This window comes from Parasteatoda tepidariorum, chromosome X1 (assembly GCF_043381705.1).
Source record: "Parasteatoda tepidariorum isolate YZ-2023 chromosome X1, CAS_Ptep_4.0, whole genome shotgun sequence".
Taxonomy (NCBI): domain Eukaryota; kingdom Metazoa; phylum Arthropoda; class Arachnida; order Araneae; family Theridiidae; genus Parasteatoda; species Parasteatoda tepidariorum.
Window position 1 is genome coordinate 64,694,373 of NC_092214.1, and position 16,485 is coordinate 64,710,857.

General features: G+C 29.2%; 1 protein-coding gene across 2 annotated transcripts in view; it reads right to left on the reverse strand.

The window, feature by feature from the left end:
• Positions 1 to 12,033, reverse strand: part of LOC107452613 (lysine-specific demethylase 3B) — a 105,762-nt gene extending 93,729 nt beyond the window's left edge. The window contains exon 1 of one of the 2 annotated variants that reach the window (XM_016069141.3): positions 11,757 to 12,033. The gene's annotated coding sequence lies outside the window, so the exon portion shown is untranslated. Of the gene's footprint in view, positions 1 to 11,752 lie in introns of both variants that reach the window. The other variant, XM_016069140.3, reaches the window with a different exon arrangement.
• Between the last annotated feature and the right edge of the window lie 4,452 nt (positions 12,034 to 16,485).

A 16,485-nucleotide genomic window follows, 5' to 3' on the forward strand; every position in this document is an offset into this window, starting at 1 on the left:
ATAAACCACGAAATAAAAGTAACCAGGAAAATAACAGATTTTCTTGGGACAAACGAATTATTGTCAGAAAAAATTATTTTAAACGAAGTTTTTGTAAATAATACCCTCTGCGTAAATTCTAGAAATGCTTACACCGGTTGAGATAAAAAAAAAATTAGTTTTGAAGATAGTTATTATTGGAAACATTGTTTGGGACATGCCAGGAAAATGACATTTTGAAGTTCAATTAAATTTTTTAACTATACAAAACAGTTAATGTAAGTGCAAAGTCAATTTAAAATGCTAACAGCAATGCAATTTATTAATTTTTTAAAAAAAAAGTTCTTTTAGTATTANGTTTTGAAGATAGTTATTATTGGAAACATTGTTTGGGACATGCCAGGAAAATGACATTTTGAAGTTCAATTAAATTTTTTAACTATACAAAAAAGTCAATTTAAAATGCTAACAGCAATGCAATTTATTAATTTTTTTAAAAAAAAGTTCTTTTAGTATTATAGTATTAGATCTTGGTGCAAGGGACAGTGAATTGTCATATTTCGTGAGAATCACCCATACACTATTTTTCATTATAGATCCAAATAAGTAAAAAAAAGGCATTTTAATCATTTATGAAATACAGTATTAAATACCGGTGTGTTTTTATGCGTAAAAGCTAAAATCCTTCAAACAATAATTTTTCAAATTTGCAGTTATTTAGATCTAAGAGAAACAGTTATTGATCATTGAAATTACTTTAATTTAAAAATAAATTATTGATAAATTTTTGAATATTAATGAAAAAAAAAATCAAACTACTTTTTTGGATTTTTAAACTTTTTTTAGATTTTAGGACAAATATAATTTCGATAGTCTAACATATTTTTTTTAGTAACTAACTATCAGACTGTTTTGTGTGTGTGTGTGTGTGTGTGTTTAAAAAAAAAAAAATTGCGCTAAGTTTTGAAAGTTTGTGTGGAGAGATGTTGTCAAAAACTACAACATATATCATTTCTAAGCATTCTTATCTCAACCAGTGTTCCATAAAAATATTGTGGCATATTTTATGCAATTTAAAAATAAAAACTCAATTTTTCCACTACGTCAGGCATGTCTAACACGCAGCCCCCTGGCCAAATGTGGTCCGTTTAATATTAAATTCTGTGGCCCGCGATGACTTTCTAGTAAATAGAATTTTTTTTTAATTCACTTTTTCTCTTGTTACATGATGCTTGTTTTATTTATTTTTAAACGTAGTAAAACTATGAGAAATATAAAATCAAAATTTAAATTTTAATTAAAATAAATTATATTTGCCATTGAATTAAGTTTAAACAGAATATTATAATTTTATTAATCGTATTCGATGATTGCGTATAAATATGAGAACTTTAAGAAACATAATTTTTCTGAGTAAATTAATCCATTTTCGATAATACAAACATGTGAAATAGTTTAGAAAAAAAAGAAAAGAAAAATATTAAATTCTCAGAGTTTTTTCCTTTTAATTTGACATATTACCTTCAATTTGATTTCCCTTAAAATAGTAAAATTAGAAAGACTTGAAGCAAATAATCGAGAAAATCTCGCAGAGAATCCAGTTTGACATGCGTTCAATAAGTGATGTTGTGTAAGAAAGAGATTGGAATTCAGGATATTTTTCCAATTTAATCAATATACACAACTCTCTATTTTCATAGTCAAAATAAAATTTTTAAAATTATTGCCCTATGAACTGAATTTATTGCTTAAAATATCATTTTCGACAGGTTTAAAAAATACCGATAAATCATGCTTTATCAGCTCAAGCACTAAATCAATATTGAATTTAATTTTTGATTCAATCTCTTACCAAAACATTTCAGAACGTTCGCAACACAATGCATAAGTACAAACAAGTCAAACTTAACTTTGAAAATAAAATAGAACATTAATCTCACTTAAAAAAATTTCAACACTAACCATTAAGTTTGTTCGATATAAATCAGTTAATTAGAAAATCATTTTTAAATTTCTGTAAAACATAATTTCTAATACTAGAGCTGGAAAACAATTTTCGACCTAATTTAACAACACAGCAAATGTAAAATAAATCGAAAAAAAAAAGAAACTCCAAGTTTAATATTTAATACATTTAATCTATGTCGCAGAATCAGTGCCTTAGATAAGGATTTTCACATTTTCGCCCAACAATAACATTTATTTAGCAATACTACAGAAAAACAGATTTCGACATAATTTAACGACAACTGAACTGTTGAAAGTGTTAAACAGCTAAAGGAGAGAAAATAACAACGATAAAAAGCTACAAATTTAATGTTAAATCGTTTTCAATAATTCCAACGCAACCTACATTTAAAATAAACATTATCAACATGCAGAAGAAAAAAAACGGCTGCATTTTTCAATTACTTTAAACATCGAAATGACAAAAAGAATATAAATTTAAATTCATTGAATGATGAAATATTATTATAAATAAACTTAATAATAGATAAGGTTAAAAATAATAGGTAATTAATGCAATAATAATGACAAGTAATTAATAATTATACAAGTAATAAACTAATGTATTATTTAATATCTTTTGAATCTCCGTCAGTTGAAATTAATGTATCCTTAAATTTATTATGTTCTCCTTAAGCTAAGGTGATTAAATTATACTTTTATCCTTTATTTTATATTTAATAAAGTAAATTTAAGGATATGAATTATGTAATTATAAATAAATTCAGGAAAAGGCAAATGAAAATAAATCCGGTAAATAAAAATAATTTATAAAAAATAGTTTTTCCACTCCTATCCTTAAAAACTTCGATGACAAATTTTGAGTCAGATTTGCGTTGTTTGATGATGATGATAATAATAATAAGGCATCAATGCAATTGTTATGATGATAAAAATCAGTAATAAAATTGTCGCAAACTTGACACATTTTTTTAAATTAAAATTTGACCAATAGAAAACCGTGATTCAGTATAACAGGAATTACCACTGTACTGATAATTCTGATGTTTTTTTTTTTTTTAATCAAAGAGAAATGCAATATCATAAAAAATAATAATAATGAAACTTGTGGCAAATGTTAAAATACATAGAATATCTACTCCAAGGCGGATCTTTCATTTTCTTATTATCTATCACAATTGACGTTTTTTTTAAATGTTATTTAGGAATAACAGGTGTCTGATAACTATGGAAAGCGAAGTGTTAAATCTAGTTTTTTCCATTGAACTGATAATATTAGTTAAAACAACACATTCTTTCACACAAATAGTTATACCGTAAGTAGATAGTCAACTCTAGATAATTTATTTCACGTGATACGGACAATCACTCAGGCGAATTATCATTAGTGAAAGGGAGAAAAAGTAAAAAGAGAAAAAAAATAAACAAAATTTCTTTAAAGGCAGAAAAACGTGGTGTGTTAAAAAGTTTTTGGAAAAAATAGCACATGGAGTTTCAAGCATAGTAATAAAGTTTTTTTTCTTTCTTTCTTAAGAAAAAAAAAATTATATATATATATGTGTGTGTGTGTGCAGAATTTTTGTAAAAGGTCCTGTTTTTGTGAAATATAAAAAAATCTACTCATATTTTTCTAAATCTAAAATAACCGTAGAATAGGGTTCTTTCAACCAGGGTCTCGTTATTTTGAAAATAAGGTTCTTTTTTTTGTGTGAAAAAACAGAAAAACCATGCCTTTCTAAAAGTTATAATATTATAGTTTTCTTAATAAAAAAAAAATAATATGATTGTATTTTAAACGTCTATTTTCAAATGCAGAATTTCGTGAAGGGTCCATTTTTGATACAAAAAAAAAATTGTTAATGATCCATTTTTCAGGCAAATTATTTCATGAAAATTATTTCATTTTTACAGTTAAATAATTTGTGAAAGGGCCATTAACAAACCCCAATTTCTCATTATAGTAAATAAATAGTATTTTTTTTAACAGCACAAACAGCAAATTATTACGGATTGAAGAGAAAATACTAATGAAAAATGCAGATAATTTAGTCTTTCAATCAAAAATAGAAAAAACTGACAGAAGAATTGATGGTGACAGTTAGAAAAGTTCAAGGGGATTAAAAAAACATAAAAACTATCAACACTTTTAAATTCTCCAAGGGGAGATCCCTTATAGAACCAATAAATGATTTTAAGTTACATAGTTGTTCAAGGTCAATTAATACAATAAACTCTTTTTTTCTCTTCTAACTAAAACTCTGAACCTTGAAAAATTTTCAACATATATCTTTCAGGGAAATTTTCTATTATAGTCAGCGGAATTTTATGACTGAAATGTAATTAATTACAGTGATGAAAACTGACGATTTCCAATTTAATTTTTTCAAGAAATAATACATTCTTTACCACATAAGTCTTTCATTTTTTTTTTATTGATTCATTAACATTTTTAACTAGTTATAAAGTAAAGTATTAAATGTTTAACTTTAGTTAAAGCTTTATAAGTCCAGATTAAAAATTTAATGAAAACTTAGAAAATAATATTGTCATCACATGATTGAACGGGTCAAAAAAGTTTCTCACATTTTTGATAATTTTTTCATAATTTAGTAAATAAAGATAAAGGGTTAAACTCCGCATTATGGTTCAACGTTAAATCATTTTCCTGAGATAGAAAGTATTTTTACAAACTTTGCACTTTTTAAAAAAATTTAAATAAGTAAATAAAATAAAATAAAAATTTCTAAGCATGAAACCACCATAAAAAGTACATAAATTCAAGACATTTATCTTAAACATTAACTAAATAACACAGGTGCATAAAATCTTTATTCGGGCGATTTTATTTATCAAGAAATAGAAAATGTCAATGAAAACAGTTCTAAAAATAAAAATTCTGACCTCTTAAAATTTTAAAATTTATACTTTATTCAAAGTATACTAAAAAAGATACTAAGCAATATTTGAATTGGAAAACAATAGAACATAAACATATACTAGAGCTTTTTAAAAAACACTTTTTATCTTTTAAATAGACAATGATTGATTTTCACTTTCCTCGTGGGAGAAACTTATAAAATTTTCACACCGAGCATAACATTATTTCCATTATCCATTGTCATACATTGAAATCGAGCAACTTTTAAATTTGTTGAGCGAAAAATTAAATAAATAAAATGGACAACAATGAAAAACGATTATCCTGCAGTTTAAAAAAAAAAATCCCTCTAAATTGGCAATGATTGATTTTCACTTTCTTCGTGGGAGTAACCTATAAAATTTTCACACCAAGCAAAAAATAATTTTCATTTCACTATCAAAGGCATTTACATAGAACAAATTTCAAATTATTGGTTGCGCGTAAAATTAAATAAAAGAATTAAAAAAAATCATTAAAAAAATTTTTATATTTGATTTGATTATAATACTGCATATATGGCTTGGAAATTAAAGAATAATTTTCTGCTCGGCTGATTTTTCCCATATAAGATGAGAAAAATTTGTGAGTTGAATCAGTTCAAAGAACTAACTGTTAAAGTTCAAAGAATAAATTTAATAATTTACAAGTTTTTATAGTGTTATCAGTTCAAAGAACTAACTTCAGTGTATGTTTAACGAAAATAAATACCCCTCCAAAAAAGAAACGGATAAAAGTTGAACCATAATATCGGTACCTTGAATGATTTATGGTGCACTTTTGCTTCATTAAATTAAACCATGTATCCATACAAGTTAATTTATAGTTAATTTCATACAATTTATTCTTCCGAAAATTTGGTTAGTACATGGGTTTTAAATTAGAAAATTTTACGAACCGGTACGCGAAATATTTACATTTTTAAAAACTAGAACGTACGTACCTGCTAAAATATGATAGTGGGTTGGCCATGAAAATATGCAAGCCTGGTTGGCTTAGGGGATAGATAGCTTTCTCTCAATGAGGAAATCAAGGTTCGAATATCGGCGATGGCTGGCCGTTTCGTACACTTAATTCCTGCTTCCACCAACCACAGTTTTGACGTTATTTACAGTAATATAAATATTATGGGTTAGAATTCCCTTGCGGTCGGGTAGATATAGGTTTCCCCCTTCATGTAATGCAAATTTACGATTTTTTCTTCAAAAAGCCCTCACGAAAGAGAGTTCCTATGCCAGGAGTATCCTTGTCTTCTGGGATGGAGTCAAAATGACAAAGCTGTTGAGTTTCAAATTATTAGTCGTAAATCTTAAAAGGATTGGATGTTTACGACGGTCATAGAATAAAATATCACTTACTTCCATTAAGCTCTTTAATTAATTTAGCGCTTTTTATGTTTGCCTACGATGAAAATTTACCAATTGGTACGATTTTTTTTAAACATAAAAGTGAAATACCAGAAGTTCAGCATTTTTTTTATATTTATTTAATCGTATAGATTTTAAGAGTAGAGCTTGCGTGTTTAAGTCCTTAAAGGAGAGATAGATAGAGAGAAATGAATGACTTCAGACTTTCTTTTATTTAGCATTTTTCTTATTTTTTTAAAAATTATCTTATTACATAAATAGACAGATGAGAATGCTTCTGGACAAAGTTCTAAGATATATCACTGATTAATCTAGTTTCCTAATCAGCAGTGTAACAGAGTCGCAACAAAGTTCAAGAAGTTTTAAATTTCTTATCAGAAGACGGTAAGCAAATGAACCAACTAAATCATTCGAAGCATCAATTAATGGCCGTACAATTGAGGGGACAGAGAAATCATTAAGGCTGTTTTTTCAAAGGCTCAGTAGTCACATGAAATTATGCTTTTTACAAATAATATGCTATTTTCATAACTGCTGTGAGTTACTATGTTTAGCATATCTTTAGCCAGCACCTTCTTACGGTTATTCTAAAAATGGATAAACGACAGTGTGGAGAAAAGCCACAGTTTCGAGACAATTTCTCAATATTTAACACTAGAAAGACTGAAACTTAGAATATACCTATATTGTCCAAAAGCAGTCAAAATGACTGGATAGTAAAAGAATAAATAATGCGTTAAGAAATTTATTTAAAACTATTTTTTTATGTTTTTTATATTATTTACAGTTATATAACAAGTTATTAGTAAATATTTTTATAATAGTTATTATAAAGAAGTTATTAGTATATATATATTAGTAAAAGTATATGCTGTACAAAATTCTAAGAAATTGTGTCATCATATACATCATTGTTTTTCTAATTGAAATTAAAAGCAGTCAAAATGACTTCCTTAGACAATCTAGTGTTAAAAACTTACTCCAATGCCGGATTGTGGCTCATAAAAGTTAGCAAAAAATAAATAAAAAATGAGAATAAAGCATTGATTTTGTTAATTTTCATCTCTGTGGAAAAATGTTGCCAAATTGGCGACTTTTAAAAAAGTTTAATAGCTATTAAAATATTTAAGTTATTTGTCAGTTTTAAAGCCCAAATCGGCAATGTGGCATTAATTATAACTTTGCTTGAAGTAACATTTCGTGAAAATCACTCATGAAAAATGCATTCACTTAATAATTAGTTAAAGCAAGACTAATTGAATAATATTATTCTTGGGCAATACACGGAATGTTTCAAAATAAAATTTTAAAAAAAACGACACAAAATAGGTGAGAATTCCTGCAAAATTAAGAGTTCTTACAGTCAGTATTATTAAAATCATTTTAATTTTTTGATAGTATATTATCAAAAAATGTATTATCAAAAAATGTCATACAAATGTCAAACAACCATTCGTTAAAATTTCAAACATAACATAATATTGTAATCGAGTAGACCAATCTCGCGACGCTAATTAATTTAATTATGGCCATGACTGCCAATTTTGAGAAAGTTACGCAAGTTCAAAAAGACGTTAATAAAATTCGTAACTCTATCTGTAAAGAGATAGCTTTCGCCAGTTTCAAAAAACGCCAAATAAAAAAATGAGGCCATGGCCCAGATTTCATAATTACGCACATAATTCTAAATGGACGTAATCTTTCGCCGTCCCGCATGCTTTTGAGTTTATTATTTTTTATTATTCATTGTTTAAAAACGACAAGGTACAGCTGTTTTCTATGCATGTACCTACATTAGTCTACGCTTTACCCTAATCGGAGAAGATTTCAAAAAACATTTTTCAAAATCAAACTTTTAAACATCTAAATCAAACATCATCAAAATTTATGAGCTTAAATAGAATCATTTATATTAATAACCTTTTATCAATTTTGAGTTAGATTAAACTATTTTTGGTCATTGCCATCAAAATCAGCCTCGTTTTATGTAAAATACAATTTATATGAATGAAAATAAATGAACATAATACAATTTATATGATATTTCATGTGCTAGCCTAGATGTTTAAATAATACTAAATAAAATTGATAACATGCTTTTAGTGTTGTTAATCAAGCTCTTTGTGAATACCACTCCATTTCAAAATCCTATACTGCGCTTTGATTAAAAAGAGATACAAAGCAGAATTACTTTTCTTAGACCAAGCACTATAGCCATTACCACTAAATGCCTATTTAGAAGGCAAGAAAAAATTAGGTGATATATTGCATCACAATGACGAAACACAGGGGGGAAAAAAATTTTCTGTTTGTGAAACGTCATACCGATGCAATTTATTGAATTTTTTTTCATTAGTTTGGTGAGGCTAAACAATGAAGTTGTTAACATCAGAAGTGATAAAAAAAAATTTCTTTTCTTCATGAAAAGATTACTCGAACTGGATGTTCATAAAAGTCGAAAAAGTAAATTAAATTGTATATATTTGATAAGTCATATATAAATATAATGCTCAATACATTTTGTTTTCTATTTTAAAGTGAAAAATGAACAATGAGTTTCAACGAAAATACACAGAAAATAATTTGTTCAATTAGTTAGTGTTTGAGACCCCCGGTAGCGCAGTGGTAGCGTTTCGAGCCACAGGTTCTGGGTTCTATCATCTTGCCGGGCGAGGTTGACTCAGCCTAAATGATAAAATCAGGGGTCTGTCCAGACATTTTGTGAAAGGTCCGTTTTTTGACAAATTGTGAAAAAATTACTAACTTTCTTTCAACCAGGGTCCTGTGTTATGAATTTGTGCAAATAGGGTACGGTTATTGCAAAAAAACTTTTTCAAGGAGTTTTTAAATTGTTAATACATACAAAGATTATGCTCAGCACTGAAAATTTTAATAAAAAAATTAAATTTTCAAAAATAAACAGCAATTGCTGCTTCTAAATTAGAGATGCAACATACAAATATTTGGTATTTAGCCTATATTGCTGAATGCAGAATATTAATTTCGGACGAATAATGAAAGAATCGTCTGCCGAAGACAAAACTAAATTCGTTTACATCCATCTTTCTTGTTTTGTGCCCTGGGAAAGGTTTATTCAATTAACAAAACAATAATGAAGATAAACAAATCTGTGAAGGGTCCGATTAAAAGAAAAATCATTATGTGAAGGATCCGTTTTTAAGTTATAATATTTTGTGAAGGGTCCGTTAACGGACCCAAATTTCTTATAATCAGACCCCTGAAAATAAATATCAAGAATGCTTGGGAACTAAACACTGGTGATCCTACGTTTGGCCCTCTGTGTTCCACCTAACCGGAACATACATCTGCCCCTGTACCTAAGGTCAAGAAAACTGGGATGGACACATGCCTTGGCCCTCCATAGGCTGTCGCGCCCCTTAGTTGAATGAATTATCACTTAAATAATTTTATTGATTTCTGATTCTTCATAGCAAGGAGTTGCATAAAAAATACCGCCATGGGAGTTATACCATAGGGGCAGTATGAAAATAAACAATGTAGAGGCCATTTTAGGTACGTCTATTGAGGATATGATAGTCCAGTGCTAAATATTTATGTATTGGGGACCATTTAAATATTGCGTAAACGTTTTTTGCAATTTCGGGCTCTCCTTATCACGTTAGCAAAAATAAGGAAGCGGCAAACCCCTTTAGTAAGTTGTAACACCTTCTTGCTCTCTGCTTCAACAGTAGTAATCTAATTTTAAGATTAAATATAATTAAATATGTAACTTTGCAATATGTAACTTTGTTGCTGATGTATGAGTTTACTTTCTGAAAATCAATTTGCAATTCAATTCATTTTATAGAATTTTGAGAAGAATGTTCCTTAGAAATCTGGTATTTTCTTTCTGTGGTATTGACCTCTGCAATCAAGCAAATCCCAAACTCTCCCCCACCGTTAGGTGCTAACCTACTGCTTGAACGGACCTTAGATAACTATGTTTGATTAAACAATAAAAAATATATATGCATTGTCGTGCAAAAAATGTGCGTTTCATAAAAATCAATGGAAATCGTTAATATCGCAGGGAGTTTTGTAGCGTACGAAAAATCGTCGTTAAATTACTCTATTAGTTAAATGACATTTTTCATGTTTTAAGCATAAATATTTCTGTTATCATAAAAATATTTCTTAGGAGTTAACTCCTTTATCAAAATTCTGTCATCGAAATAAAATTTTTTCATCCAGGAAAATTGATAATGAAATAACTAGATAGATTACTTCGAAGATATTATTTATTAGAATTAAAATAACATCAATACATATGAAAAAAGTAAAGAATTAGCATATAACTTTTCTAAAGGTTAAATGAGCATTGCTTGTTGATTCACTTTCAGTGGCAGGATACGGCTTCCATTGTTCGCAGTGAATTACGAAGTGCTTATACTGCAATATGTTTATTATATTAAAATAATGAAGAGAAGCACTTAGTGCTCTTATTGTCACTCAATATATTTAGAATAATACTGATAATCTAGAGGTTATTATCGGAGAAATTTGAATCTGTTACCAGACTGACCCTTCACAAATTACTTTATCATGTAAACGGACACTTCACAAATTTATTTATTGTAAAAACTAGCCGTTCACAAATTATTTTGTTGTAAAAATGGATTCTATACAGTATTTTTTTTAAATGGATCATTTACAAAAGTCTTCCAATGAAAAACGGAGACGATGACGTCATTAATTACTACTCTTTTAATGACATTGTTTCCGTGGGTTTTTTATTCACAAAATATTATCTCATATCCTCCCACAATTACAAAATTATTGAGGTTTTTCAAATTTCACGAAAACACTTTTTTTATAAAAGGATGGAATAACTCTTTGTACATATTAAATTATATTTTGCTACAAGAAACAAAGAACATTTCCCTAAGGTTATTGTACCAGAAAGCGTGCGGGGGGAAAAAAGTGTTTTTTTAACTTGCTAAATAGCCTTTACTACTATGTTTTTGATAATATATTTTGCATTTTAAAAAATTACTTAAAACTCGATGAAACAGACATTAAAATTCTTAAAAGAATATAGCAGTTTTAATGTAGTCGTAAACGAAAGGAAATGCATCCCAGAAAATTCTTCCAATTCCATACTGCATGATCTACGATTAAAATTAATGCTTCGTAATGAAACCTAATTAATTATTGAATGAAACAATTTTAAAACTAAACATTAGGATGAGGAAATAGAATTTTAAAATAGAAAAAACTTTTATGTAGTCGTGACTGAAAAAAAATTCTCTACAATTAACAAATATAAATATATATCCTAACTGTTTAAACATATTTATGAATAGTGCTTGTCGAATTTACATGAGTAATATATAAATGGAATTTAAGAAAATTCATGTTGAGAGCGTTTATTCACCTAACTTAACAAATGGAATATACGATCAGATAAATTTATCATTTAACAAATTATAACATGCATAAATATGTAAAAGTATTTAATAAAATATTTTTTTAAAAGAAATATTCCTACAATGTAACTTACTTACAATGGCTTCGTTTAATCCTAGGTTAAAGTTCTCAAAAACATCTGTTCACTAAAACACTAAAAATAGAGGGAAATCCAGCTCCTTTACAATAAGGCACAGATTATAAATCTTCAATAATCATTCATAAAAATTTATTCCACAAAAAAAATAATAAAAAAATTCCTACGAAAATGCTTGTTTCACCTTGCACTACACACTTTAACTACTTTAGGGTAAGCTTTCACAATTGAGCAGTGATCAACATCTGACACAGCTTTCTCAATTTCAGGGTTACTATTTCACAAGCGATCACATTTTTCGCCAAATTGGCGAGACACGTCTTTTACGTCAAAGGTAAACAAACTGTAAGAACTTTCTCCGCAGTAGACAACAATAAAAAATAAAATGCTTCAAATGATATCTTGATATCTAAAGATGATCAAAGTAATAATAAAAAAAAAGACACTCGTTCAAGCATTTCCTTATATCTTCGATTTTTTCCTGTGACACTTCTTTAAAAAACTTTAAAAAACACTAATATTTGGAATTAATTTCTAATTACAAAAAAAAAAACTTTAACGAGCTAAAAATTAAACTGTTTTAAAAAGTAGTCAAAAACTCGGGATTCTAATTTTATATTTTTCTGAAGCGTTAAAAGAAATACTTATGGCCTCAAAAAAAAGAAAAAAAGCGAGTTTCTGGTAATGCTACATTAGACAATACATGAAAAGCATAAATTAGCAATAAATCTCACGAAGCTGATAATGGTACCGTTTGGTAATGTACTATGTTAGTTTAATTAAAAAATAAATAAATACATAAAATAGATACTACCGTAATTTGGGATTACTTAGGCCATTTTTCAATCTATGACGTCTGCAAATTAGAAGCATTTATTTCAACGTTTGATAGTTGTAAGACTTAAGAATATAGTTACACATGTATCTATGCAATAATATGCACTCTACATTTACACGCATGAAAAATTTTCAAAAATGTGAATATTAAAGAAGAATGACATACAGTATATCCCGGTGTTCCAGTCGACTTATACACCGGTTACAAAATCGGACATTCGTTGATCCTGAAATATTGATAAAATATTGATAGAGATAGTTATGAATGACCCTGCATAGGTTTACCCCTTGAAAAACTATTTTTAATATGTTTATATACAATTAATTTTGCACTTTCTCTCAACGTATTTTCTTTCTATATAAAGGTTTCTTTAAGAATACTGTTTAAGAATAATAAAAGTCAACCTAATTTATTAAAGAATGTTGCAAAAAATATCACACAATGAAGACTTTTAAAAACATACCGTTAACCGTTTGACGCGGATGGGACACAGGTGTCCCTTTAATATATTTTCCTTCCTGACTCTCTAAACTACAAGCAAAAATATATTTTGGTATTTAATTATAAAAAACAACCTAAACAACCTACAACCTTACTTAAAAATATGTTGGATTATTGGAATTATATTTGTGCTAAAATATAAAATTAAAAAAAAGTAGTTTGAATTTTGAAAAAAGTTTTTTCATCATACTTATTCAAAATTTTATCTATCATTGATATTGTAAATTAAAGTAATTTCAGTGATGAATAACTGTTTTTCTTAAATCAAAAGTGCAAATTTGAAAAATTATTGTTTGGAGGAATGGACATTTTGTTAGAAGGTATGTAACAATTTTATTTACTCAACCAGTTCTTTTTTTTTCCCTATTTGTTGGTGATTTTATCAACTATTAACAACATTTAATGTTAAAAATTGTTTTGTAAAATAAGAAGAGGTCGGTTTTTTTAAGGCTTAAAAAGGGCATTATATTGTACATCTAAAAACCACCTGGTGTTGTCTTGTACAAGAGAAGTCAAATGAAAAAAATATATATATACACTTCCAAACAAAATTTCTAATAACTTGCTTGATGTTGATGAAATTTTAATTTATAGCAATTAATAATACTAATAATAGAATTCACGATAATAATAGAATTATTATTATTATTAATTATAATAGAAATAGTATTAATAAAATTACTGATAACTATGGAAAAAATATTTCTTTTTTTAAAAGAAATTAAAAATAAGTTACACATTGCAAATTTTAAGAGATATTTTAAAAATTTTGTGTCTATATTTGATAGTTAGAAGATTTACAATAGTCTAGAATAAAGTTTTAATCGACTTTAAGGCTGTAATTTAGGTGTCCCAAAGTTACCCCATCCAAGATGGTAAGTTTGTGACACAGAAACAAAATTTTGTGTGTTAAAATTTTCTTACCATTTAGAATGAAGTTTTCCTTACGACATTAAAAAATACACTGGTGGACAAAATTAAGAGATGGAAGACATTTTCCCAAATATCTCAAAAAATACTAAATTTTAAATAAATGAAATTTGGTATGGATATAGCTTATTCCATGATAATAAAGTATGCAAAACAAAAATGAAAGTGCCATTCACTGGCAAGACCTATTGCTAATAAATCCAATGTAATCTGAACGTAAGGATAAAATATGACAATAAAAGTGAGGCTTGTACAGTGTGTGTTGCCTCTAGTATGGTGTATGATCATCCCTGGCAGACAGACAGCATGCACAACGAGTCTGTATGCTGTTAATAAGGGAGTTAAGGAGGACTTGTGGAAGACCCTCCCATTCTTCCACCAGAGAGCAATTTTTAACTCCAGAATGGTTCTGGGGGGAGGTTGGCGCATCGCAATAGCTCTCCCAAGAGCATCCCAAGCATGTTAAATAGGATTCAGGCCAGGGGATTCGGCTGGCCAATCCATTCGTTGAATATCCTCGCTTTCCAGATACTCATCAAATATGAGAGCTCTATGTGGTCGCGCATTGTCGTCCATAAAAATGAACTCAGAGCCAACAGCACCCCTGAAAAGACGCACATAGGGCTCTGGGACCTCCTGCCTGTACCTCTGGGCATTCACGGAACCATTGTCAAACACATGGAGCTGTGTGCGGGTATCTTGCATGATCCCTGCCCAAACCATGAGTCCTCCACCAGCATAATGGTCCCTTTCGATAATGTTGCTGGGATGGTATGGGGTTCCAGGTTCCCTCCATATCAATAACCGTCCAAAATCAAGTTGTAGACTGAATCTGGACTCATCGGTGAAGAGAAAATTAGCCCATTGAAGCTGTGTCCAATTCTGATGTTGTCTGCACCATTCTGCGCGCGCTCTTTTGTGGGAGGGAGTGAGTGGGATGCAAATAACGGGCTTCCTGGCATACAGCCCTCTTTCATGGAGTCTCCTGGAAACTGTCTTACTCAAAATTGATGTTCCTGTAGCAGCCGCGAGGCCCCTAGACAATTGAGTGGCTGTGGCCGTCCTCTGGCGCTTAGCTGAAAGGAACAAATACCGGTCTTCATTGGCCGTTGTAGCCCTAGGGCGACCTTGTCCTAGTCGTCTGCATACTGTCTCACTGGTTTTAAATTGACTCCACAAATTGACAATGACGCTTGGTGTTATATCCAATTCCCTAGCAATCTGAGCTTGGGACTGGCCAGTCTCAAGTCTACCCACAATTCTCCACCTCATACCTTCGTCTAAGCGATGATGTTCACTCATTTCACCTAAAAACCAGTAAGAAACAACAAGATTATTAAAAAAATGCACTAAAATCTGCAACTGTGATGAAGAGTGGAATGAGATGAACAGCTCGATGCGGACTCTTATACCTTCTGCTGACTTAGCAACGCCCACAAAAATACGTAAATTTATCTCAGGGCCAATAGCTCTACAGTGACCATATGTGGCAATCATCTGTCCAGGTTTCGTGTGGTACTTTTAGAGAATTGCGCGAAAATGCTTTCCATCTCTTAATTTTGTCCACCAGTGTAGTTTTGATGACATATATTGCAAAATATTCAGAATTCCACATTTCAATTTAAACGAGATAAAAAAAATACCTCTAAATGTCCCTAAGTTACTACACTTTCAATCAATTAATTTTCAACTGAACAATTAAGTAATGGCCTCCCTGGCTGAGTGCTATCGCCCGCCAAATGCTCTGTAGCATGGAGGTAGTCGGTTCGAATCCCGCTATAACCCTGGATGTACTGTCCTTCTCTGACTTGCACAATCTCTCTTTCTACTTGACAAAGGCTTATAAGCCGTACTTATGTAATTAGGCACACAAACCTGCAAATATGTGTACCAATAAATAAATTAAGTAAATGAACCAAAAATGAAATAGTCGGTGGCTTTTGTTACCCTATACAGGAAACAGCAACGAATTTAAAAATATGGGGAAAAAAGGAAAAGTAATCAATTAAATAAGTACCACTTGAAATTATATTTAAAAATGTTCAAGAAGTACAACCTAAAATTATGAGTTTGGAGATTAAAGTTAGGAAAAGTATAAGTTTATGATGAAAATATATTTTAAGTATAAAAAATGAAAATCTTTAAATTTTTTCAAGCAAAATTTCAGCAAGTAGTTATTTTTGTTTACTGTTTATCATCTTTCTTCTTAGATTAACAAATAAGTATTGCCTTTTAATAATTCAAACTGTAAGTATTTGCCTTCATTGAGAAAAGAGTATTTTGACATCATTTATTTATTTCATTTACTGTTATACGCAGACTTGTGGTGTACTCATTAGAAAGTACAGCTTATAAGCCTTAATCACGCTGAAGAACAGACAGCCAAAATTAGAGAACATCACATAGATACATCCATGGCTACGGTAGGATTCAAATACGCTACCACTACACTATAGAGCAT